Source organism: Lygodium microphyllum, chromosome 3 (genome assembly GCF_053477565.2).
Source record: "Lygodium microphyllum isolate KBCC chromosome 3, Lygodium_microphyllum_v1.1.10, whole genome shotgun sequence".
NCBI classification, from domain to species: Eukaryota; Viridiplantae; Streptophyta; class Polypodiopsida; order Schizaeales; family Lygodiaceae; genus Lygodium; species Lygodium microphyllum.
Window position 1 is genome coordinate 187,981,259 of NC_141137.1, and position 23,509 is coordinate 188,004,767.

At 40.5% G+C, this 23,509-nt stretch overlaps 1 pseudogene; it reads left to right on the forward strand.

Moving 5' to 3' along the window:
* Window positions 1-269: 269 nt before the first annotated feature.
* On the forward strand, window positions 270-2,366 carry LOC148039317 (25S ribosomal RNA; annotated as a pseudogene).
* Window positions 2,367-23,509: the final 21,143 nt, after the last annotated feature.

Here is a 23,509-nt window from a genome sequence, read left to right on the forward strand (position 1 = left end):
CCTTAAGTTAGGACTAGCATCAAACCCTATTATAAAGATAGTAGAAAAGAGAAAATGCAAAGAGAAAGAAAGAGAGTGTGTATGAGTATGCGGGAGAGAGAAAGAAATGAGCACCTATCCAATCTTGCCCAAATTGATCTCTGCAAAAGACAATAGCAAGAGTTAGTATTTACATTAAGGTATACTGAAAAAACAATAGAAAAGAGAAAACATAGAGAAAGAAAGAGAGAGGGACAGAGAGATGAGCACTTATGCAATATCACCCAAAATGATCTCTACAATAAAACAACAACAAAGGTTAGAACTAACATAATGTTGTATTGAAAAGAAAACAATAAAAAAAACCCAAATAGAGAGAGAGATTAACACCTTTGTCTCTTGCTCCAAATAAACTCTACAGGAAAACAACAATTAGAACCAACATCAATTTCTATTGAAAACACAACATAAAAGAGAAACAACACATAGAGAGAGGAGGGAAAGAAAGGAGTAAAACTCTCCAAAAAAGGGGAGAAATACGAGGTGAGAGAAACTCAAATTTTGTGTACTATTCATTCTCCCTTTTTTTAAATCCCCCACTACCCCTTTTTTAATTAAAAACCCAAGATTTGGAGAGAGAAGATTCACCCTCCATGGATGTCAACATCTAGCCTTCCTATTGGACAATCCAAAAGGCCCACATATTAAACTATATTATTTTTAAGGGCCCATTTGTGAGTTTATTTTTTTCCTAATGAAATCATTTGTCACACTTGGGTATAGGTGCAAAAGACTAATCGAACCATCTAGTAGTTGGTTCCCTCCAAAGTTTCCCTTAGGATAGTTAGAGCTCCTCGTAGTTTTATCAGGTAAAGCGAATCATTAGAGGCATCAGGAGTGAAACACCCTCGACTTATTCTCAAACTTTAAATAGGTAAGTGGCCAAGGTTGCTTTGTTGAACCTCGGCATGGAATGCAAGCTCCAAGTGGGCTATCTTTTGTAAGAGAAATGGGTGATGTGGGATGAATCAAAAGCTGGGTTACAGTGTTGAATTACGCGCTAATGTAGATCCCACAAAGGGTGTTGATTGATTGCAAGACACAGGGTGGTCATGGAAGTCCAAATCCGCTAAGGAGTGTGTAACAACTCACTTGTCGAATCAACTAGCCTTGAAAATGGATGGTACTGAAGCATGAGACCTATACCCGATCACCGGGTTGAGTACGAGGCCTCGACGAGAGCAGGAGGGCTTGGAGATCATGGCGCAGCTCTAAGCATGAAATCGAGTGAAAGAACCCCCAGTACAGATCTTGGTGGTAGTAGTAAATATTCAAATGAGAACTTTGAAGACCAAAGTGGAGAAAGGTTCCATGTGAACATCAATTCAACATGGGTTAGTGGATCGAAAGAGATGGGGCAATCCTATGCCAAGGGTGCAATGTGTGTTGCTCATTGAAAGGGAATTGGACTAATTCTCTCAAACTAGGACATGGCAGTGGTGGACGAAAATGTAACCAAATCCGGAGACACCGGCATGGGCCTCGAGAAGAGATCTCCTTTTCTTTTAACAGCCCGCCCACCGTGAAATTGGATCACTCGAAGATAGGGTCCAGCAGGGCAGCGGGGCTGATAAAGCACATCACATCTCACATTGTCTGGTGCACCCCTAGTAGCCCATGAAAATTTGGAGGAGTGAATGGTGATCATCTCTTAAGGTAGCCAAATGCCCCGTCATCTAATTAGTGATGTGCATGAATGGATTAATGAGATTCCCATTGTCCCTGTTTACTATCTAGTGAAACCATCGCCATGGAAACGAGCTTGGAAGAATAAAGGGACATAGGTAGGAGCCTTTGGCGCAAGTGAAATACCACTACTTTTAATGTCATTTTACTTACTCTGTGAGGTGGAGATAGGGCTCGACCCCTACTTCTAGTGTTAAGGCGCGCTCACGTGTTGATCTAGGTAGAAGACATTGTCAGGTGGGGAGTTTGGCTAGGGCGGCATATCTAATATAAGATAATGTAGGTGTCCTAAGATGAGCTCAACGAGAACAGAAATCTCATGTGGAATAAAAGGTAAAAGCTTATTTGATTTTGATTTTCAATACATATACAAACTATGAAAGCATGGCCTATCGATCCTTTAGTGTTTTGAAATTTGAAGCTAGAGGTGTCAAAAAAGATACCACATGGATAACTAGCTTGTAAGTAGTAACTAATAAATACAAACTAATAATTAAAATTTAAGAAGTAACTAATAATAAGAAACTAATAATTATTTAAGTATTTAATTATTTAATTGGTTTCTAATTATAAGTTAATTGGTTAATTATAAAAAATTTATGTATTACCAATTAATTGATTAGTTAATTAATATAACTAATTATTTAATTTTACATATTACTAATGAATCTTAAATTAATTAGTAGTTATTAATTTCAATATTAATTAATTAGTTATTAATTAGAAATTATTTTTTAAACATTAATTGATAATTCATTAATTATTAGCTACTTTAAGAATGAAATTGGACCATTTTCTCATATGCTTGGATTGCCTTTATGTGATAAGGGTCACATGGATAATGAAATATGCATGAGACCTTGATATAGAACATACATAGGCTGGCATAGAAGGAGGTTGTCCATATCTCATATCCATACCTTGTTTGCAAAGCAAGGATGCTAGGTAGGTTGACCATACAACTATTTTTGACAAGTTAACTAATAATGCAAAGGCATGGATAAAAGCACATAGAAATCTAGCACCTATTTCTGCAGGGTACAAGGCACCATTGATTGCACTTTCCCACATCATATGGAAGGTAGGTAGTTCTTCAAGCTAACTTAACAATGTTTTTTCTAATGCATTTTTTTCGAATGCAATAATGTTATCCTTAATTACCAAAGTGTAGGACGAGTATGATATGGCGGTGCCACCAATCAAACAGAAGCAGACATAACTCTCCGACTCTGAGTTTAGAACGAAGTGGGGCGAGGCATATTATAGTGTTAATGAAAAACTCATTAAAAAAACTCAATGTTTACTAAGAGTTGTAGACCCCAGTCTCGGAGAGAAGTGGTATCAGTAAGGTGTTGAGATATCGAGCTCCACTCGTGATATGCCAGGGTGACCGTTGTGCATTTATGTCACCGACTTGTTAGCTACAGATGCGGTTGGTATACTGCCCATGAATAATAGCTAGATGACAACTATCCTTATCTACTCTAGTTCGTGGCTCAGTTAGTATGCCACCTTAGTTAGTTGAGTTTGGTTTGAGACCCATATATAGGGTTCTTCTATTTCTTTGTACTTGAGTTCTATTTGGCTTACACAACTAAGAAGAGGAAAATTGTTTTCAGCCTCCACCTTTGTGTGTATTCCCCCATTGTGTAAGTGAGAAAGCTATAAGTGAGACTCCTTCCTTCTCTCCCACAATCTTGACATGGTATCAGATCCTGGTTCGTGGTAAGGAGCTCAAGAAAGCAAACCAAGTTCGTAGTGTTCTGGTAAGAGGACTAGTGTTGCTTTCATTTTTTGAGTTTGGGAGCAAGCCTCTGCAGGTAGCATAGCCGAAAAGTGCAAGAGTGCATTGTCTCAAATTGAGAGACCCTTCGCCGTGTAGCAAGAGGGCAGTATATGCTGAGGCTAAGGGCTTTAGCCTTTGGTTGCCCTCTTTTTTTGATTCAAAGCCATTTCGGTGCCTGTTTTGGAGGCGGAAGTTTTCCGCACGCACTCAGGAAAAGGCCCTGTTTATTGTTGTGCGACCACTGTTCTATAGGTCGGTGAAAAGTTACTGTAGAAATTGTATCGTATGCCTGTGCCCAGAGACATTGGGAGTTACAGAATCATCCTTGTTGCCTGTTGATGCAAAATCGTCACTAGGAAGTGATTGTGTGGTCAAATACCACTTTCATCAGTTTTGCAGATTTGCCCTTGTGAGGCTGAAGCTGTGTTTTTTGCAGTGACAGAATTTTTTGCAGTGTTCTGTAATGGCGTCTAATTCTCTTTCACATATTGTCACTGAAAAGCTTGACAATAACAACTTCCAAGCATGAAAGTTTAGAATGATGAATTTCCTTATGGGAAAAGGATATTGGGAATTCGTTGCAGGAAATGAAGAAGAACCAGTTCTTCCTGATGTTCCCAATCAACAACAAATGCATGCATTTAAAGGATGGCATGAGAGAGCCAGGAAAGTTATGTATTGGCTGTCTATCAACATTTCAGACTCTATGATTGTGCATATTCAGGATGCAAGTACGCCAAAGGAGGCATGGGATACTTTGTCAAAAATGTATAGCACAAATACACAAGCAAGGAAAATGCAGCTCAAGCAAGAGTTGCACAATGTGCAAAGAGAAAATATGAGCATCAATGACTACCGCATGAAGGTGAAGAAGATTGCAGATGTACTTGCTTCCATTGGGTCGCTAGTGGAAGATGATGATGTAGTTTCTGTGACCTTGAATGGTCTAGGAAAGGATTATGCACAGTTCCGAACATCGATTTCCGTCCGTGAAAGATTTTCTGATTTTGAGGAGTTGATTGCTCTTCTAATTTCTGAGGAGCCGAGAAATGGTGGTGCATCTTCTTCAGGAAGAACTTCAAAAGAAGCTGTCTTCTACTCAAATGCTAGAAGAGGTAGAGGCAGAGGCAGAGGAGGCCGATCTGGAGGCCATGGTAGAAATCAAAATATGCAGCAAACTCAAGAAAACCAGTCCTATGGAGGAGGACGTGGTAACTCTAAAGGCAGGGGGAGCCAAAGAGGTCTTGGTGGATGGCAAAGAGGCCAAAATGCAAACAACAATGTTGAATGCTAAAACTGTGGTAAAATGGGTCATATGGCTAAAGACTGCTATAAAAGGCAGAATGACATCATGAATGGAAAATTGCAACAAGGGAATTCTGCATCTTCTAGTAGATAGGGTGATGACAGAAATGAGCATTTGTTTATGGTGCAGCACATGACAAATTCTGTGACAAGTGCAGAAGAAAGCAACGATGTGTGGTATGTTGACTCAGGTGCATCAAACCACATGACAGGCCATGCAGAATGGATGCAGGATGCAAGGAAAATGGAAAAACCAAGATTTGTGGAGACTGGTGATGATACTGCACATCCTATTGTGCAGATTGGAAAAATTTCTTTGTCTATGCAGGATGGGAAAAAGAAATACCTGTCGGATGTATTTCATGTCCCGAATATCACCAAGAACTTGGTTTCTGTTGGTCAAATGGTTGAGCAGGGCTTGCAGGTCAGATTTAATTCTCATGGATGCTTTGTTGAGGATATGAAAAATAAAGGTCGCTTGATAGCAAAAGGAAAGAAGAAGGGCAAAATGTTTACGTTGGATGTAGACATGCCTGAATTGAGTGCAACAATGTTTGCACATGGGATCGGTGTAGTTGCAGATATTGATATCTAGCATAAACACATTGGTCATGTTAATGTACAACGACTTAAATCAATGCAAGCCCAAAATATTATTGTAGGATTGCCTAAATTCAAGGTTGCAGAAATGCATAAGCTATGTGAAGCCTGTCAGTTTGGAAAACATGCAAGGAAACCATTTCCTAGACATATTCAAGAGAGTAAGAAGCCATTGGAATTAATCCACTCTGATGTGTGGACTACTAAAGCTGCATCTATTGGAGGCTATCATTATTTTGTCACTTTTATTGATGACTATACCAGAAAAGTTTGGGTGTATTTTATGAAAAAGAAAAGTGAAGTTTTTGGGCATTTCAAAACTCTTAAAGCTATGGTTGAGAAAGAAACATGCCTGCAAATAAAATGCCTAAGGTCAGATGGAGGGGGAGAGTACCTCTCAAATGAGTTTGCAAGGTTCTTGCAGAAGCATGGCATAAAGCAACAATGTTCATGTAGTCATACCCCACAGCAAAATGGAATTGCAGAAAGAAAAAACAGGCATATTGGAGAGGTATCTCGTGCCATGCTCAATGAAAAAGACCTGCCAGATTTTTACTGGGCTGAGGCAGTTACTACAACAGTCTACATAATGAACAGGACTCCCACTGCAGCAATACATGGCATGACTCCAAAGGAGAGGTATATTGGTAGGAAACCAGATATTTCTCATTTGAAAATTTTTGGTTGCATTGCCTATGTTCATGTGCCAGATGAGTTGAGATCCAAGTTGGATCCAAAAGCTGAGAAGTGCATCTTTATTGGTTACTCTCTGCAGCAAAAAGGGTATAGATGCTATAACCCTTCTACTCGTAAGTTTACAGTGAGCAAAGACGTTGTTTTTGATGAGATGAGTAGCTGGTATAAACCAGTAAATGTGATTGATAATGTAGATGCACAAAATGGTAATGCTGCAAAAAATTCACAGCAGCAGTCACAAGATATTAGTGGACCTAGAGCGTCCTCTAGCAGTGGTTCACATTCTTCCCCATGGACAAGCAGATTGAGATCAGGAGAATCTTCTCAAAGCAATGCGAATAGTGGTAAGCAGGTATCACGAAAAGGAAAAGAGAAGGTAGATCAGCCCATGTTTGATTTGAATGCAGGTCATTCTTATGTGGATGGTGAATCTAGTGGCTCAGAACAGAGGATTGATGATGAGTTGGGTATTCCTTCTATTGTTACACATGGAGTAAGGAAGACCAGGGATGTTTTGAGAGCACCTGGGAGTGAACGTAGTTTGCATAGGTCTACTAGAGCTAGGTATCTTGTGGATAGGCTGAAATATGATGGATTTATAGTCATTCACTATGCCTATATGGTCAAAGTGATACAGGAACCAGAACCCACTTCTTTTGATAAAGCCATGGGAAAAGAAAAATGGGAGAAAGCCATGGATGAAGAAATGGATGCCTTGGAAGCAAATGCTACATGGGAATTGGTACCTTTGCCTAAAGATAAGAATGCAATTGGTTGTAAGTGGGTTTATAAGGTGAAACACAATGCATATGGTTCTGTGAATAGATACAAGGCAAGATTACTAGTCAAGGGGTATGCACAAACATATGGCATTGATTATGAAGAAACATTCAGTCCGGTTGCAAGGATGGCAACAGTAAGAGCAGTCATTGCTATGGCTACATCAAAGGGATGGTCTTTACATCAGATGGATGCAAAGAGTGTCTTCTTGAATGGTGATTTGCAAGAAGAGGTCTATATGGAGCAGCCACCAGGTTATGTGCATGCTGTTCATCCTGATTTTGTTTGCAGGTTGAAGAAAGCCTTGTATGTCTTGAAGCAAGCACCTACAGCATGGTCTGACAAGATAGGACAATATCTTGTCACTATTGGCTTTCAGATTTCCAAGACAGATTTCTCACTTTATGTGAGAAAAACAGAGAAAGGTATTATGCTACTTGTCATTTATGTTGATGATTTGATTATGACAGGTGACAGTGATGAAGATATCCGTCATGTGAAAATGCTATTGAAGCAGAAGTTTGAGATGAAGGATTTGGGAGAGCTGAGTTATTTCTTGGGCATTGAGGTGATTAGATCACCAAGTGGGATACGGCTCTTGTAGAGGCAATATGGATTGAACATGTTGTCCAAATATGGGATGACAGGTTGTAAGCCTATTTCAATTCCTTTGGAGCAGAATGCGAAGCTGAGCGTAGATGCAGGTGAGCTCCTGGAAGCCCCTACTATGTATAGACGCATAGTAGAACGTTTGATTTATATGACTATTACCAGGCCAAATTTGAGCTATCTGTTGGATTGGTAAGTCACTTTATGCAGGCTCCAAGGAAACCGTATTTAGATGCGGCTAGACGCATACTCAGGTATGTGAAGTCCACATTGCAGTATGGACTACTTTATGAGACTGGGGTTCAGATATAGTTGCATGGATACACTGATGTTGATTGGGCTGGTAGTATTTCTGATAGACGATCTACCAGTGGATATGTGTTCTCTTTTGGGAGTGCTGCAGTCACTTGGAGCAGCAAGAAATAGCCTACAGTTGCCTTGTCAAGCACAGAGGCTGAGTACAGGGGCGCAACAATGGCTGCATGTGAGGTAGCTTGGTTGCATAAGCTACGTTATGATATGCATCAGCCTACAGATGGGCTAGTTGTCATTTATTGTGACAACATGAGTAGTATACACTTGGCAAATAACCCAGTCTATCATGCTAGAACAAAGCACATTGAGGTGCATTATCACTATGTGTGGGAGAGGGTTTTACTAGGTCTTATTGATCTAGTTTATGTCAGCATAGAGGATCAGGTAGTTGACATATTTACAAAGGCATTGGGCGCAGTGAAGCTGCGCAAGTTCAGAGACCTGGTTGGTGTGCAGGGATTAGGATTGAGCTCGAGGGGGAGTGTTGAGATATCGAGCTCCACTCGTGATATGCCAGGGTGACCGTTGTGCATTTATGTCACCGACTTGTTAGCTGCAGATGCGGTTGGTACACCGCCTATGAATAATAGCTAGATGACAACTATCCTTATCTACTCTAGTTCATGGCTCAGTTAGTATGCCACCTTAGTTAGTTGAGTTTGGTTTGAGACCCATATATAGGGTTCTTCTATTTCTTTGTATGAGAGTTCTTTTTGGTTTACACAACTAACAAGAGGAAAACTATTTTCAGCCTCCACCTTTGTGTGTATTCCCCCATTGTGTAAGTGAGAAAGCTACAAGTGAGACTCCTTCCTTCTCTCCCACAATCTTGACATAAGGATACCTCTTTGTACTTTCCATTGATATGTACTCAAACTACATTTGTCTAAAGAAACAATGTTTTTTTAAATGCAAAACTATCTCGTGCTTAGAGTGGGGCTCCAAAACAGGAAGGGGGGATATATTGAATGAGGATAGAGTATACACATTGGCATTCTCAAACCTAAATAAGAAAAATTGCATAAGGATATTGAAGGCCATGAAGAGTTCTGATAAGAAAATTCAAACATTGATGGGCATGTCTGAACACAGGCTATTCTTGTTTATCTATATTATGTGTATCGTAAGTTTGATGAATTGGTATTAAATGACATAACTTTGATTTGAGCATATGAAAATACACCATTTCGAAGTTGGGTAAGACAAGAGACCTTCTAGGCCATGTTGCAAGATGGCATAAGGATATTACTCTTGAGTTGGGAGGACTATTATAACATCCAAGTGGAACACAATTTGTTCTTCCAATACACGAAGAAGATAAAGAGAAAACATAGAGAGGAAGCTTAAGTTATTTCTTAAGCTTTGGAAGCTTAGAAGCTCAAACTTAATGAAATTTTCTTGTCTATTTCTCTGAGAAGAAAACGACTTGTCAAAGGAGCTTAAGAAGTGGTCCTTTGCAATTAGACAACACAGCAAGGGGTTCTTCACTACCACGAACATGCTGGTATTGATGGTTCATCGCGAATAGCCCGTAGAGCCCATTCGTTCTAGCATCTTTGCCTTCACATGAGATGGTAAGCGATTGGAAGTCCTTGATGAGGCTTTGCTCTGATACCATTAGTGCACAAATCAGATGTTGTGTGCACATGTAGTGAACATCGGAAGGTCCCCAACAACAAAAAACTCTACAAAAGCTCATAAAGCAAGAAGAGAGGTTTGCACAATATGAGACAAAAAGACAAATTGGGTAGAATCTCCCCCCATGCCTTGTGTGAGCGCTCCACAAGGCATGTATTTATAAATTTAATAATCTCCAAGCTAAAAAATGGCCTAATTTACAATTAGCATGCTTTTAGCTTTTGTGTTTGCTTTTTCCCAAATAACAAATAAATTGTTTGGGCATCCAAAAAGTCAAGCTGTGCCCAAATATAATGTCCAATAATGGAATATTTAAACCAAGCGTCTATGCACATAAAAAATAATAAATGTTTATCAAGTGCTTTAATAAATAAGCATACCTAGATAAATATTGGTGCCACGTCTTTAATGATAAGGAGCACATTCATAAAAAACAATAATTCTTCTAGGCAATCAAAATACACACAATCGCTCATTAATTCCCAACACCAGCGCTACCTACTCTACACATCAACTGAAGCATTCACAATTGTTAAAAATTAATAAGATAAAACCCACAAAAGTGAATACCTAGCAATCTTTAGCTACAAAATAATTAAATAGATTAGAACTCTGTCCTAACCTTAATTTAATACGAGTGCATTCTAAACTCATAAACATCCATTAGTTTAAATATGTATATTGCAGAATCACCTAGTGTGGAATCACCCACGTGCACATTATTAATCTGACACTTGAAAAGGACAGGTGTCCCCGTCAACTTCTCGCACAGGGAATCCACCTTGTGTACGAGCCCTGGCAAAGAAATATAGTTTTACTGAATCCATCGAAAAATCTCACGGAATCCATCGTATGGCAAATAAATAGTTTTACGAAATCCACCGAAAAACATTATGGAATCCACCGTGGAATATGCCTCTTGGCATCATACCCCTGGGTAGAAGAGCAATTGTCCTCAACTGCTATTAGCTCAATGTGGAGCGAGCAGTGAGGGATAAGCACTTAGATCGCGGGTGTGTATCCATTGGGCCTCTTCAATGGGATGATTTTTAAACTTAACCAAATATCTAGAATATCTACGGCATGTTCTAGTGGTCATAAAGTCAGTATCTAGAATAGTTTCTAATTCAATTATTTCAATTTCTTCTTCTAATGAAGGAGGGTTTTCATAGATAAGGTGGACAGGTAATTCGCCTCTAAAAGATCATAACAAACTGATATGAAAAGTATTATGGATTTTTCAGTGTTGGGGTAGTTCTAATTTAAATGCATTGTCATTGATCTTGTGAATTATTTTAAAAGGTCCATAAAATCTAGGTGCTAATTTAACAACACGGTGTTTCTAAACACTTTGCAATCTTCTCTTTTCAAAAAGTAACCAAACATAATCATCAACATTGAAACTCATGGCTTTTCTTTTCTTATCAGCTTGTTTAGTGTATGATTGCTTGGCTTTCACAATCATATCTTTAACTTCAACAAAAATAGTAGCATGTACTTGATGATATCCAGATTGGAGATCTATCTTACTAAAAATAGTGGCTCCTTATAGTTTATCCATGACGTCGTCTACCTTAGGGATCGGATATCTATTCTTAACAATGATTTTATTTAGGGCACAATAGTCAATGCACATCCTATAGGTATTATTTTTCTTCTTAACTAATAGGGCAGGTGCACCAAAAGGAGAACTACTGGACCTAATGAGTCCTCGACTTCAACTTGTGCTTGTATTTCTTTATGTTCAATCTGATTGTGTCTATAAGGTGCTTTACATGGTGGTTGAGAACTTGGGATTAAGTCTATTTTATGATCTTCAGGACATGTAGGTGATAAACCAGGTGGTAAATCAGTAGCAAAAAAATCTTTAAATTGTGAAAGAAATTGTGCATGCCTAGGATGCATCTGATTTTCATTAGCTTCAATTTCATTCACCCATACAAAGTATGATTTACTACATTTTCTCAATGCATGTTTAGCCTGTGTGTGACTAAGCAATGGAAAATTATCAAAGGTGTGCGTTCCATGTAATGTGATTTGTTTTCCATTAGAATAAATTTTCATGGAATGTGTGGAATAATCTATATCAGGATTATATTTGTGACACCAAGGCATTCTTAAAATAATATCACTAGCTTGCAAAGGCACAACCAAGAAATTTCTATGCTCCACATAATCACCAATTTTAATTTCTAAGTCAATGATATGAACTTTTTGTGTACCATTGTATCTAGTGCCTAAGAATGCAACCTTTATGCGATAATGAGTTGGAACAATAGGTAAATTCAATTCTTTTACCAAATTAGCGAAAATAAAATCATGTGTGCTTCCATCATCATGCAAAACAATCTTTTCTTGACCATGTACAAAACATTTCATCGTTAATAATGAATAAGGATTTGGCATACCTAGTAAAATATCTGAAGCATTACCGATATCATCATCATCTTCACTGAAGTTTGGCATATCTTCATGTTCTTTGTCTTCATTCACTCCCAAATAATTGATTTGAATAGCTTGCTTCTCAGATTGACAATTCATTGCTAACTTTCCAGGTTGTTGACACTTGTAGAAAACTATAGGCTTTGCTTTGGAAACATTATTGGTAATGGCTGAAAATTTGGGTATGTTGGGATTTAGATAGAGAGAATGCTTAGAGTTTGAACTTGTGTTTGATGGTAAAGTAAGGGGTCGAGTCCAGGATTTACGGAAAGAAGAAGAAACAAATGCAACAAGGGAATTATGCATCTTCTAGTAGATAGGGTGATGAACAAAATGAGCATTTGTTTATGGTGTAGCACATAAAAAATTCTGTGACAAGTGCAAAGAAAGCAATGATGTATGGTATGTTGACTCAGGTGCATCAAACCACATGACAGGTCATGCAGAATGGATGGAGGATGCAAGAAAAATGGAAAAACCAGGATTTGTGGAGACTGGTGATGATACTGCACATCCTATTGTGCAAATTGGAAAAATTCCTTTGTCTATGCAGGATGGGAAAAAGAAATACCTGTCAAATGTATTTCATGTCCCGAATATCACCAAGAATCTGGTTTCTGTTAGTCAAATGGTTGAGCAGGGCTTGCAGGTCAGATTTAATCCTCATGGATGCTTTGTTGAGGATATGAAAAATAAAGGTCGCTTGATAGCAAAAGGAAAGAAGAAGGGCATAATGTTTACATTGGATACAGACATGCCTGAATTGAGTGCACAATGTTTGCACATGGGACCGGTGTAGTTGCAGATATTGATATCTGGCAAAAACGCATTGGTCATGTTAATGTACGACGACTTAAATCAATGCAGGCCCAAAATATTGTTGCAGGATTGCCTAAATTCAAGGTTGCAGAAATGCATAAGTTATGTGAAGCTTGTCAGTTTGGAAAACAGGCAAGGAAACCATTTCCTAGACATGTTCAAGAGTGTAAGAAGCCATTGGAATTAATCCACTCTGATGTGTGGACTACTAAAGCTGCATCTCTTGGAGGCTGTCATTATTTTGTCACTTTTATTGATGACTATACCAGAAAAGTTTGGGTGTATTTTATGAAAAAGAAAAGTGAAGTTTTTGGGCATTTCAAAACTCTTAAAGCTATGGTTGAAAAAGAAACAGGCTTGCAAATAAAATGCCTAAGGTTAGATGGAGGGGGAGAGTACCTCTCAAATGAGTTTGCAAGGTTCCTACAGGAGCATGGCATAAAGTAGTAATATTCATGCAGTCATACCCCACAACAAAATGGAATTGTAGAAAAAAAAACAGGCATATTGTAGAGGTATCTCATGCCATGCTCAATGAAAAAGACCTGCCACATTTTTATTGGGCTGAGGCAGTTGCTACAGCAGTCTACATAATGAACAGGACTCCCACTGTAGTAATACATGGGATGACTCCAGAGGAGAGGTATACTGGTAGGAAACCAGATATTTCTCATTTGAAAATTTTTGGTTGCATTGCCTATGTTCATGTGCCAAATGAGTTGAGATCCAAGTTGGATCCAAAAGCTGAGAAGTGCATCTTTATTGGTTACTCTCTTATAACCCTTCTACTCGTAAGTTTACAGTGAGCAGAGATGTTGTTTTTTATGAGATGAGTAGCTGGTATAAACCAGTAAATGTGATTGATGACGTAGATGCACAAAATAGTTATACTGCACAGAATTCACAGCAGCAGTCACAAAATATTAGTGGACCTGGAGCGTCCTCTAGCAGTGGTTCACATTCTTCACCATGGACAGACATATTGAGATCAGGAGAATCTTCTCAAAGCAATGTAGATAGTGGTATTCAGGTATCACGAAAAGGAAAAGAGAAGGTAGATCAGCCCATGTTTGATGTGAATGCAAGTCACTCTTATGTGGATGGTGAATCTAGTGGCTTAGAACAGAGCATTGATGATGAGTTGGGTATTCCTTCTATTGTTACACCTGGAGTAAGGAAGACCAGGGATGTTTTGAGAGCACCTAGGAGTGAACCTACTTTGTGCAGGTCTACCAGAGCTAGGTATCTTGTGGATAGGCTGAAATATGATGGATTTACAGCCATTCACTATGCCTATATGGTCAAAGTGATACAGGAACCAGAACCCACTTCTTTTGAGCAAGCCATGGGAAAAGAAAAATGGGAGAAAGCCATGGATGAAGAAATGGATGCCTTGGAAGCAAATGCTACATGGGAGTTGGTACCTTTGCCGAAAGGTAAGAATGCAATTGGCTGTAAGTGGGTTTATAAGGTGAAGCACAATGCAGATGGTTCTGTGAACACATACAAGGCAAGATTAGTAGTCAAGGGGTATGCACAAACATATGGCATTGATTATGAAGAAACTTTCAGTCCAGTTGCAAGGATGGCAACCATAAGAGCAGTCATTGCTATGGCTGCATCAAAGGAATGGTCTTTACATCAGATGGATGTAAAGAATACCTTCTTGCATGGTGATTTGCAAGAAGAGGTCTATATGGAGCAGCCACCAGGTTATGTGCATGCTGTTCATCCTGAGTTTGTTTGCAAGTTGAAGAAAGCCTTGTATGGCTTGAAGCAAGCACCTAGAGCATGGTCTGACAAGATATGACAGTATCTTGTCACTATTGGCTTTCAGATTTCCAAGGCAGATTTTTCACTTTATGTGAGAAAAACAGAGAAAGGTATTATGCTACTTGTCATTTATGTTGATGATTTCATTAGGACAGGTGGTGGTGATGAAGATATCCTTCATGTGAAAATGCTATTGAAGCAAAAGTTTGAGATGAAGGATTTGGGAGAGCTACGTTATTTCTTGGGTATCGAGGTGATTAGATCACCAAGTGGGATATGGCTCTTGCAGAGGCGGTATGGATTGGACATGCTGTCCAAATATGGGATGACAAGCTGTAAGCCTATTTTAGTTCCTTTGGAGCAGAATGTGAAGTTGAGCGCAGATGCAGGTGAGCTTCTCGAAGACCCTACTATGTACAGACGCATAGTAAGAAGTTTGATTTATATGACTATTACCAGGCCAGATTTGAGCTATGTTGTTGGATTGGTAAGTCAGTTTATGCAGGCTCCAAGGAAACCACATTTGGATGTGGCTAGACGCATACTCAGATATGTGAAGTCCACATTGCAGTATGGACTATTTTATGAGACTGGGGTTCGGATACAGTTGCATGGATACACTGATGCTGATTGGGTTGGTAGTATTTCTGATAGATGATCTACCAATGGATATGTGTTCTCTTTTGGGAGTGCTGCAGTCACTTGGAGCAGCAAGAAACAACCTACAGTTGCCTTGTCGAGCACAGAGGCTGAGTGCAAGGGTGCAGCAATGGCTGCATGTGAGGTAGCTTGGTTACATAAGCTACTTTATGATATGCATCAGCCTACAGATGGGCCAATTGTCATTTATTGTGAATACATGAGTAGTATACACTTGGCAAATAACCCAGTCTATCATGCTAGAACAAAGCACATTGAGGTGCATTATCATTATGTGCGAGAGAGAGTTTTACTAGGTCTTATTGATCTAGTTTATGTCAGCACAGAGGATCAGGTAGCTGACATATTCACGAAGGCATTGGGCGCAGAGAAGCTGCGCAAGTTCAGAGACCTGCTTGGTGTGCAGGAATTGGGATTGAGCTCGAGGGGGAGTGTTGAGATATCGAGCTCTACTCGTGATATGCCAGGGTGACCATTGTGCATTTATGTCACTGCCTTATCAGTTGGCAGATGCGGTTGGTACACTACCCATGAATAATAGCTAGATGACAGCTATCTTTATCTACTCTAGTTTGTGGCTCAGTTAGTATGCCACCTTAGTTAGTTGAGTTTGGTTTGAGACCCATATATAGGGTTCTTCTATTTCTTTGTATGAGAGTTCTTTTTGGCTTACACAACTAAGAAGAGAAAAACTGTTTTCAGCCTCCACCTTTGTGTGTATTCCCCCATTCTGCAAGCAAGAAAGCTACAAGTGAGACTCCTTCCTTCTCTCCCACAATCTTGACATGTTATTAGAGCCTTGTTGGTGGTAAGGAGCTCAAGAAAGCAAGCCAAGTTCGCGGTGTTCTGGTAAGAGGACCAGTGTTGCTTTCATTCTTCTCTTTTGGGAGCAAGTCTCTGCAGGTAGCACAGCCGAAAAGTGCAAGAGTGCATTGTCTCAGGTTGAGACGCCCTTCGCGGTGAAGCAAGAGGGCAGTATATGCTGCGGGCAAGGGCTTTAGCCCTTGATGACCCTGTTGTTTTGATTTGAGGCCATTTTGGGGTCTGTTTTGGAGGCGGAAGTTTCCTGTACACACTCAGGAAAAGGCCCAGTTTTATGCTGTGCGACCATTGTTCTACAGGTCCGTGAAAAGTTACCACAGAAATTGCATCGTATGCTTGTGTGCAGAGACATTGGGAGTTACAGAATCATCCTTGTTTACTGTTTATGCAAAATCGTCACTAGGAAGTGACTGTGTGGTCAAATACCACTTTCGCCAGTTTTGCAGATTTGCCCTTGTGAGGGTGAAGCAATGTTTTTTTGCAGTGACAGATTTTTTTACAGTGTTCTGTAATGGCGTCTGATTCTCTTTCACAGATTGTAACTGAAAATCTTGACAAGAACAACTTCCAAGCATGGAAGTTTAGAATGACGAATTTCCTTATGGGAAAAGGATATTGGGAATTTGTTGTAGGAAATGAAGAAGAACCAGTTCTTCCTGATGTTCCCAATCAACAGGAAATGCAGGCATTTAAAGCATGGCATGAGAGAGCCAGGAAAGTTATGTACTGGTTGTCTATCAGCATTTCAGACTCTATGATTGTGCATATTCAAGATGCAAGTACGCCAAAGGAGGCATGGGATACTTTGTCAAAAATGTAAAGCACAAATATACAAGCCAGGAAAATGCAGCTCAAGCAAGAGTTGCACAATGTGCAAAGAGAAAATATGAGCATCAATGACTACCACATGAAGGTGAAGAAGATTGCAGATGCACTTGCTTCCATTGGGTCGCCAATGGAAGATGATGATTTAGTTTCTGTGACCTTGAATGGTCTAGGAAAGGATTATGCATAGTTTCGGACATCCATTTCAGTTCGTGAAAGATTTCCTGATTTTGAGGAGTTGATTGCTCTTCTAATTTCAGAGGAGCAGAGAAATGGTGGTGCATCTTCTTCAGGAGGAACTTCAAAAGAAGATGTCTTCTACTCAAATGCTAGAAGAGGTAGACGTAGAGGTAGAGGAGGCCAATCTGGAGGTCGTGGTAGCAATCAGAATATGTAGCAGACTCAAGAAAACCAGTCCTATGGAGGAGGACGTGGTAACTCTAGAGGAAGGGGGAGCGAAAGAGGTCGTGGTGGATGGCAAAGAGGGCAAAATGCAAACAACAATGTTGAATGCTACTACTGTGGTAAAATGGGTCATATGGCTAAAGACTGCTATAAAAAGCAGAATGACATCATGAATGGAAAATTGCAACAAGGGAATTATGCATCTTCTAGTAGACAGGGTGATGACAAAAATGAGCATTTGTTTATGGTGCAGCACATGAACAATTCTATGACAAGTGCAGAAGAAAGCAACGATGTATGGTATGTTGACTCAGGTGCATCAAACCACATGACAGGTCATGCAGAATGGATGGAGGATGCAAGAAAAATGGAAAAACCAGGATTTGTGGAGACTGGTGATGATACTGCACATCCTATTGTGCAGATTGGAAAAATTCCTTTGTCTATGCAGGATGGGAAAAATAAATACATGTCAGATGTATTTCATGTCCCGAATATCACCAAGAATCTGGTTTCTGTTGGTCAAATGGTTGAGCAGGGCTTGCAGGTCAGATTTAATCCTCATGGATGCTTTGTTGAGGATATGAAAAATAAAGGTCGCTTGATAACAAAAGAAAAGAAGAAGGACAGAATGTTTACATTGGATGTAGACATGCCTGAATTGAGTGCAACAATGTTTGCACATGGGACCGGTGTAGTTGAAGACCATATCTTGAAGACCATGCCTAAATTGAGTGCAGCAAAATGGCTACAAGATGAAGTGCAAAGATTACAAGATACGTTGGAGACCTCCCAGGAAGATGTAGAGGCCCTCATGGCCATGGCTTTCAATCAAAAAAGGCTATTCCTTGCTGAGATCCAAAGTTAAGAGCAGCTGGTGCAGGAAAAATCAGAATTACTGGTGGCCAAGGTGCAACAAAGGCTCAGCATTGTAGATCAAGCCAAAGGGATTGCTAAAGCGCAGCTGGCTCAGAAGTTAAGAGAAAGAAACCAGTTGTGGTTTTTAACAAATGAGCAGCAACAGGTAGTGACCACCTTGGCGAGCCAATTGGAGGAAGAGAGAAAAAGGATGGAAGAAAGAGCTACGGATTGGGAAAGTAATAATTTTGATAGGGTGAGAGACTTGACCGAACGCTTGGCAGTGGTAGAATGCGAAAGGGTGCTTGCAGAAGCCAAGGTTGAAGCTACCAAAATAACTATTAAAACACAACAGCAGGCCTTCCTCAACACGGTACTCCATGTCACATAAGCTGAGGGCGATGATCCAGTGGAAAAGGTGCAAAGAAAGTTGGAGCTGACCACCCAAGCTCTAAGATATGGTCTTCAAGAGTGGGAGCTCCCAACGAGTACAGGGATCACTAAGGAGCAACAATTCCACTACTTACGCTATACGGGCCTTTCCACTACTGAGCTCAAGGAGCTAGGATTTGAGAAGCATGAATAGCCACCACCACCACCGCCAGTCATCCCATCTGTGGTTGAGCGACATGTCGAAGAGGGTCCGGATTTTGAGCAAGGTGATGAAGAAGAGCAACAAAGAATGCCAAGTCCGCCTCAACCCAATCTCCCATAGGAAGAACCTGCAGATGCCCATCTGCCTGAGCATATAGTTGCAGCAAGGAGGAGAAAACAAGAATTAGCTTAGGAGGCCCAACGCCAAGCACGCACAATCCCAAGACAACTTCCTGAAGAGCCCATGCCACTGAGAGATGATGCACATCCTGTAGACTGGCCCCAGGAGTTGGTCATCTAGTGTCAGCGAGAGTTCTAGAAAAGGCTGTTTGAGCTCTCATTTGCTTTCGCAAGCTCTCTGGACCGGACCCTGCCTCTAGGAGTCTTAGCCAAGATCAAGGATCTGGCTAATGAACTTGCAAACAGGTGGATTGAAGAGAGGAGACTGATAATAACTAGGTGGTGACAAGAACCATAGGATTACTGGGAAGATAAGGTCAATCTAGTTCCCAAAACTGTCCAAGGCTACGAGGCACAACCGAAATGGCGGAGGAGGATTTGGGACACCAATTTAGATGCATGGGCCGCCTTTTGCAGTTCACTCCTCGAAGAGCGCAATGATCCTATCTACATGCCCTATCCCCATAGGCATGGAGTGGACTATGATAGAGACTTGCATGGGGATTACGACTTCCCAAAAATATATAATGTAAATGCTCGGAGCCCTGAGGAATGCTTAGTGTTTAGGTTAGAAGATATACTTCCTTCTATAAATCGTTTCCTTGCAGAATTCTCTTCCTGCCCAGATCCAACATTTTTTACCACTTGTAATTACCTCCAACTTATCAAATTCCTGCTACTCCAAAAACCCACAATAGAGGAAGCCCATCTCCCCCCACTCTTCTTTGATATCAACCTAGGAATAGATAATAGAGCTATGACTAGGTTAATGATGCGGGCTACTCTCCTTCCTTCCTTCTGTCTAGAGCTCTTAGAAAATATGACTGACACTTGCTTCACAAGGTGTAATCACCCTTTCTTGTCAACCACTCCTCTGAGAGCTAAGGCCGATATTAAAGAATACCTACAAAGTCGCGCATTCTTATCTCAATGCCTGCGCCGCCTCGTGATTAAATGGGTATGATATGCCTTGACAATTGTACTCCCTCTCTCGTTCTAAAAAAAAAAAAAGAAGAAGAAGAAAAGAAAAGGAAAGAAAAGAAAGCAAAGAGAGAAAAAGCCACAAGGAAACAAAGACAAGGTGACTAGAGAGAAAGACAAGAGCAAAAAATAGCAAAGCTGAAAGATGAATCTACTACTAAGCAAGTTAACAAGGAGAACACTTCACATGTGCTTGGAGTCTCCCTTCATTGTTATTGTGCACCACACTCACTGCATCTAGGGTTCTCCCTAGCCCCTTCCCCACTTCACACTTAGGGCCCATCAAGGGCAGGACTTCCAGACCTGTCACCCTAAGTTTTGCACCGCACCTCCAACGATGCACGAGCTGGGTCCTCAAGTATGGGACATTACCAAGGGCTTGCCCAAGGTTAGACCCATCTCCCAGTTCCACTGGCATGGGCACCATGCATTACACAATGAGACAGACACACCCCCTAGGAAGTGCACAACTTTTCTTGCAGGTTATGTTCGTGTTTCAAGAACTGGCTGCTTGGCTGAAGAAGATCATCCACTACATCCTCCAGTGACAATGAATTTTTCCATGAGTCGAACATGACTCCATTACTGCAACTTCAAGAGCTTCATTGCGAAGGTTTAAATGGCTCAACAGATTTCATGTTGCCAATCATCCGCCTACTGATGGCTGCCATGGCTGAACCAAATCAAGCAAAAGGAAAACCCAGTGATGGATCTGCCATTGGCTTAGATTTTGGAACCTCATCTTCCAAAGATGCATGCCTACCGCCTCAAGATCTATGGATCGCTTATTGATTCCACAAGCCTGAAGATTTTCAATGCAAGGTTCAAGATCTTCAGCTTAGCACTGAAGATCTTGAAATCAAACCTGAAGATCTTGAAATCAAAGCTGAAGATCTTCAAATCGAAGACAAGGATCCTCAGGATAACAAGATCTTCAAAACAAAGACAAAGATCTTCCATGCGAAGAAAAAAAAAACCTTTGTCAAGACACAGTTCAGGGGGGTTTCTCCAGGATAAATCCCTCCAACACCATTCTCCTAAGGGATTGCTTATTGATCGAGCATTTATGTTGACCAAAGGATAATCAGCTACCTATTTTCCACCAGCCAATTGGAACCTTTATCAGCCGTCGCAGAATGGGAGCCACAACTTTGTGTAAAATCCCGAGCATTTTTATGAAGTCTAAAGCACCCTGGAATCTCTCCTGGTCATCATCATCAAACTCCATCACCTCTCATTCACCAGCATCAGTGTCATCTACCCACCAATTCCACCTAGCAACAGCATCATCTATCCCACTACTTCCCACCACAGTGCCATGGGACTGGCATTTGGCTAGGAGGGGGGTAATGTTTACCGTAGCACACATGAGCGGGAAATGGAAAAAAGGAAATAGCAAAAGGCGCAGGACAAAAGGAAGAAAAAGGCGCCTTAGCCGGTAACCAGACCTTGAAAAAATTAAAAGCACGGGCACGACCCTCAGGAAGTCTTAGAGTCGCCCAAGGAAAGTAAAAGAGTAAAAAGCGCACCATCAAGTGTGAAAGCGCTCCCGAATCCTTGTAAAAGAGCGCCAGCCTCACTCCTGTGCAAATTATATGTATTAGTTGGGAATAGGATAGATTAAAACGGTGGGAAATGAGAAATGGGCCTAGGCTAATGGCCGGCCATGTAAAAAAGGAGATGACCGCCCATGAAAAGTAGGGCATGTATATAAAGTTCAAAAAGTGAATGAGAAGATCATTCTTGTGTGTGGCCAAAGCTTCTTCTTCTTCTTCTCTTGTTTCTTGCCTTCTTGCTTGTGCTTGAGAGAGGGATTGAGAGAGTGTGAGGAAGTGATTGTGTGAGAGTGAGGGATCTTGGAGAAGAAGCTCTCCATCTTCTCTCTTCATCTTCCCCTCCTCTCTTCTCTTCTCTTGTCTCACGCGTGGCTATGGAGGATGAAGCTCATGGGAGAGGGATTGAGGTTGCTTGAGCTTGCCTCAAGGATCGTGGAGCTACCGGTGTGCAAGAAAGAGGAGGGTACTCGATCGAGCATCAAGATAAGCTCACTACGCCCGTAAGGTAGGCATTGCACGTCGGCTATGTGAGAGGTAGCCATGGCCGCTCGGTTCGAAACACTTGAGCAATAAGTGGTCCGTAGGTCTCAGGATAGAGCTTGTAGCTCCCCTTCAAGGACACAGGGATGTTACTTTTCCTTGCCATAACACACTCCATAGTAGAGCTTGTCGAGTAGGTTGTGGAGAATGGACACTCGACAGATGGAGCCAGGGCAAAAATGTTGGGCCTTACGCATGGCACAAGTTATTGTTCATTGTGAGATGCATATTTGTGTCATTGTAGGTAGAGAGGTGAGAGTTTTAAACTCATGATATGGTAATGCTAGATACTATTTATGTATCATACTTGCTAGCTTCATTTAGTGAATGCAATTGCTAAAATTAGTAGTTCATGCTTTAAATGTAGGTACATGTGATACATATCCTAGTGCACATGCATTTTGATGTCACTTACAATAGAATCATCCCTCCAAAGTTCACAATAGACAATATTACTGCGAATGAGTGGGTGGAAGATACATCAGGATCCCCACTGAGAGGTCAGTATGAGATCCAATGTTGTTAAACTGTTGCAGAGATGTTTTGTATACATTTAGTAGATTCCTAATTCCTTATATGAATACCACATACTATAGGTACCATGCAACATGGCAGGGCTTTTTGGAGCTCGTTCTTGCAAGCATACACAAAATAAAGGGACACTATTTTAGATTGCAATGTAGGATGTGGTGACCTTGCACCAATAGTGCTAAATTCCAATAGACAAATTTCATGTCTATATCACTTTGTTGAAGATAGAAGATATCTAAAAGAAAATGTAACATATTTATATAAACTTGTACAATATTTGATTGTAATGTAGTGCTATTTTTCGTCATGTCAATACATCATTAGGGCCAAAAACACTTCCAAAAATGCACTTTTGTTAATCACAGGATTAAGAAACAGGCCAAAGAGAGTTTGCCACATATGCAAGAATATGGTATTCTTGTATCCTCTTTTTTAGAGATAGTGGAGTCCATTTCGTGATTCTCTCCTCTTTTTTAGCCAAAATCCCCAAAGTGTGACATGTTTTGGAGTCCCAAATACCTTGTTTACTCACAAAGCTGACAAAATACGTGACAGAGATGTGATGAAATTAATAATGAGTTTTTTGAAAGTCGAGAGATCTTTCAATATTCTTTTTAGCACCCAATACATATTCATTTGTGTTATTGACGCAATATTACTAGTATGCAATGTATTTGTTACTTATGTCACTTTCCTTTAACATTGTAAAGAGTGTGAAAGAAGAAGAAGAAACCAGCAAGAAAATGTTTTGGCCTCCATCTCTCTTCTTGTCTCTTGAGTGAGCTTCTCTTTCTTGTGCATTCTGTGTGTGTTCGGCGCAGCATCTTGAGCAAGTCCCCCCACCACGCGATTCTTGACATAGTATGAAAGCCACGCCACTGAGAGAGGCTGATTTTGAAGGCTGAAGTGAAGGACAAGAAGCAAGGTTCGAGCAAGAAAGCCACGGGTAAGAAGCTCTCCCATCCTTCCACTCTTTCTCTTGGATATTGCCTATGGAGGCACCGGAAGCAAGGCAGAGCAAAAATATTAGATTGTAGTGAGATTTGGTGTGTGTAAAGAGCTTTGTGTA